The following is a 4167-nucleotide window of genomic DNA, read 5'->3' on the forward strand; positions in this document are numbered from 1 at the left end:
TTGGTCCTGAATTATTTTCCTATTATAATGGCAGTGTAATATCCCTGTTTACAGAGTTGCCAGTAGACGCCTACTTGATGATCAGGATTCATTATAAAATTATTTATTCACATATTCGCTACAAAATTTAATCATAAGGGACCATCACATACGATCTGTCGGGTGATGGTGAAAAATCTGAAATCCTATAACAACATTCTCACACTTCAAATTTTGAATTATCTAATTTCAGATTTCCACCGTAATCCATTTGATTTGATTTTCTATGTCCGCTTTTACGGTTATTCCGACTGATCATGTATGGGTCCCAATCAAAATCATCAAAGGCCGTTTCCACGATGAAAGTTAACGCACCGGTCCAACATTCGCACTCACTCCCATGGATTTTACGGTATAATTATTAAATTAAAAGAAGTTCGGTCAAAAGAAACGAAAATAGTTGACAACTATTTATCTGGAAACGTTTCATTCCACTTTGTAGAGCTTCATCGGGGCTCAGAAGATATAAAAAAAAAGTCCACTGTTTATTTTTAACCAAATAGTTTGCGGATTTTTTTTTAATAATCTTATCATTGCCTATTTTATATTAATACTTTTTTATTTCCCCTTTTCTTTCATTTTTATATAATTTTCTTTTTAACTTATTTTCACATAATTATAAATTTAATTTACCCTTTTTTATCTTATTATCTTACTATAAAAATATTTTTAGTTTTTTGCATCTTTTTATCTCCGATGATGCTGTACAATGTGGGGCGAAACGTCGGCAAAGAATTAGTTGTTAACTATTTTTGTTTATTTTTGACCGCACCTCATCTTCTTCATAATTTGAAATAATACGGTAAATTATTTATTTATATGTATAACATTATTATTAATTCGTAAGGTCCATTATTTTATGTTTTGATAGCTCAAAAATAATTTTCAAACATTTTTATTCTATCCGGTTTGTAAATGGCGACAATTTTTATTTCAGGATTTTTAAATTTATCAAAGTGTATTGTCTTAAGCCTTTAAAGTAAACTGCCTCGTGTTAAGCATATTTCAGCCTACAAATCAAAGTCTTTTATAAACAATATGTTTCTGATTATATATGTTTGTAATTTCTTGAAGAACATTATTTTTTTTAAATTTGCCGCTGCAATATGTTTTTCATTTTTGTTTCAGTTTTTCAGTGATTTAAGCAGTTCGCAAACAAGCCCGGTTTTTTCAAATTACTTAGCACTGGAATATTCTAGACCCTTTCAAATACATTGCGTTGCGTTCTGCATTTTCTGGCAACAAATCCAAGCCATTTTACACAACTTGATATGCTTCTGTAAGGTACTATTAGTTTAAACTGTAAAAGTAATATTTAGAAAAATATAGATTTTTTTTTTCTAAATATTATTTTTACTTTTATTTCAGGATGAATCGAAAATTTGAAATTTATCATGGATTATCTTGTCATAGAGAATTTACTGAATTTTTTTATTGTTCAATTGGATAAAGTATTTTTTATATTTATAGGTTAGATAGAATTTGTGAATAAAAGTTAGAATTTATAGTAAAATTTAATGCTATATTTGAGCTCTGTTATGAGATGACTTTTATATTATAAATGGAAAATTAGCATTTTTTTGCAGTAGTTAATAATATTTATATGTATATAAAATTTAAAAGATGAAATTTATGACGGAGTTTCTTGGCATATAAACCTTTTATTTGTCGAATTTCTTTAAGTTTTAACTGGTCCCAACAAAAGAAGTATTTTATAGCAGTATAAATTTATTAAAGGTGAAGGTAAATTTAATTCTAAAGGCAACATTTCATTTTTAATTAATCAAAAAAATGTTCTATGTCTTAATATGCCATCGTCAGAAACAAAATTTTCAGTAGTACAATCTAGTACCAACTCATAGACTCCCAGGTATAGGATGTCATAAAAGATTTTATAACCTACTTTTATAACATCTACCTTTAAGTTTGAATCTGGGAGTTTTTACAGGAATTTGTAACTAAAATGTTTGTCCCTTTGGATGGCATATAGACATATATATGGAAAGATACAAAATTTTGTTTATTAATTTTGACTTTAAATTTTAAAGTGTAAAACAATTTTGAACTATGTATGATTGTATAAATAACAAGATTTTAATATGAAAATGAAAATATGTGGTAAATATGATTATAAGTATTTTAAATGTACAATTATACCATAGATGAAAATTGTTGAAAGGAATAACTTAATCTTAGGATTTTAAAGGTGCAGGAGTATGGTATAATTGTCCCGAAACGTTGTTAAGGAAAAATGTAGAATAGGTTGTACTTTTTTTTTTTTTAATAATTTATTTATTGTTAATTACAACTGTATACAAATATATACAACAAGTAAATTTTCTGTAGGTGACATAGTGACATGATACAAACATGTGGAGAATCTACCTACTGATAGAACTCCAATAACATTTCTAGAGGAGAAGATTTCGAGGTCATCTTCTTTACAGACGCCTAGGAGGATTATTAGCTAATGAAAGAGTAGCCAGGTTAGAAACAAGTGGATTTGGGTGGTTGGGAAGTTTATAAAGGAAGGAATAGTATCTGGTTCTGGCCAAATCGGCAACATATGGATCATTGAGGTTCTGATGGATGACTTGATTTGTGACAAAGTAAGGAGCATTAAGGATTTTAGGAAGGATTTTGGACTGTAAGGATTGGATTCGGGAGGAATTTGATGGTTTAGTGTAGCCCCAAAACTCAACTTTGTATATCCAGATAGGCCTTATAATAGTCATGTAGATCAGTCTTTTGTAATGGATTGGCAATTTAGACCGTTTGTCTTGTAAGTGTTGTAATAGTCGGAATCTACGAGCAGTTTCTTGTCTTTTTAGTCTTGTATGAGGATTCCATGTCAGTTGTCGGTTATATTTTATTTGTTTTTCTTGACCTTAACAATTAAAAAAAAAATTAATATAAAAAACTTCCTAAAAAAGAAAATTCAGATCTTATCTTCAGTCTTATTTATAAAAAAAAAAAAAAAAAAAAAAAAAAAATACCTATAAAATCAAGTTAGAAAGTAGGACTGATCTGTGTCACCTAGGCATATTATTTGGAACTGGTCAGACGAATGACAAGTAACTGTTTTTTTTTCTTGACAGCTTGGAACGGACTCACTCATAAAGCATTGCTAAGTTGCTCCAGGAACGTGCAGTATTTGTTGTGATGGGGAGGGCATCGCCTACCGGATTGTGCGATTTCTTACGAAGTAACTATTTGCACAAAGATAGCGATGAGCAGCCTGCATTGAAGTGTATAGCCAGGTATAGCAGCACTCCTTGCCTCTATATCTCCAGCTGTATAGGACCTTGATAAGGGATGATAAGGTATCTCGTCCGTATCTAGTCACTTCAAAGGAACCGCACCGGATCTGTCCACTGCTAAATTGAGTCAACTCCCTCCAATATCCCCCAATGGGGTCTTTGTCGTCTCTCTAGAGCCAATCTTAATTAGCCTTTCAGAATATTCAACGAAAAATATTCGATGAACAAATTACAGAAGTCGGCTATCACTTTCAATTTTCATTATAAAAAGGAAGAGAAGAAACAAAGAATAAATAAAAGAAAACATAATAATTCATAGAAATGTAAATAGATAGATAGATTCAACTTTCGTTCTTGAATTTTTAAGAGATATTGGTCAGTTTATTTATTCACAGATATAATTTTTTTATAGCTCCACAATAATATAAATAAATGATCTATTTTATCAGCCTTCTCTCTGTCAAGAAACCGAAATGCCGAAAAATCTCTAAAAACCTGAATGCCATAATAAAGCCTCTGATATAAGGCCGCAAGACCTGGGCTCTGGCAGCTACCCCAAGAAGCAGAATCGAGAGATGTGAACGGAAAGTCCTCCACACAAGTAGTACGAGAGCCCGAGACGAGAAAAAAGGCAGTTAATCCCCCCCCCCCCCAATTTTTGATTATTTTAATGAAAACTATGTATAATTACTAGTCAAAATTGATGAGTCTGCCAAGTATAGGTTGGGGGAATAAAAAATGGCGGCTGTTTCAAAGCGATAAAAAAAATAATTTTTCATTTATACCAGGTCATTCAAAAAGTCCTGTCGTTTTTTTGGGGGAAATTATAAATAAATAAATATTTTCAAATAATCACCTTTATTCATCA

The sequence above is a fragment of the Halyomorpha halys genome, unplaced genomic scaffold (genome assembly GCF_000696795.3).
Source record: "Halyomorpha halys isolate HHAL.00 unplaced genomic scaffold, Hhal_1.1 Scaffold927.1, whole genome shotgun sequence".
In the NCBI taxonomy this organism is placed as follows: domain Eukaryota; kingdom Metazoa; phylum Arthropoda; class Insecta; order Hemiptera; family Pentatomidae; genus Halyomorpha; species Halyomorpha halys.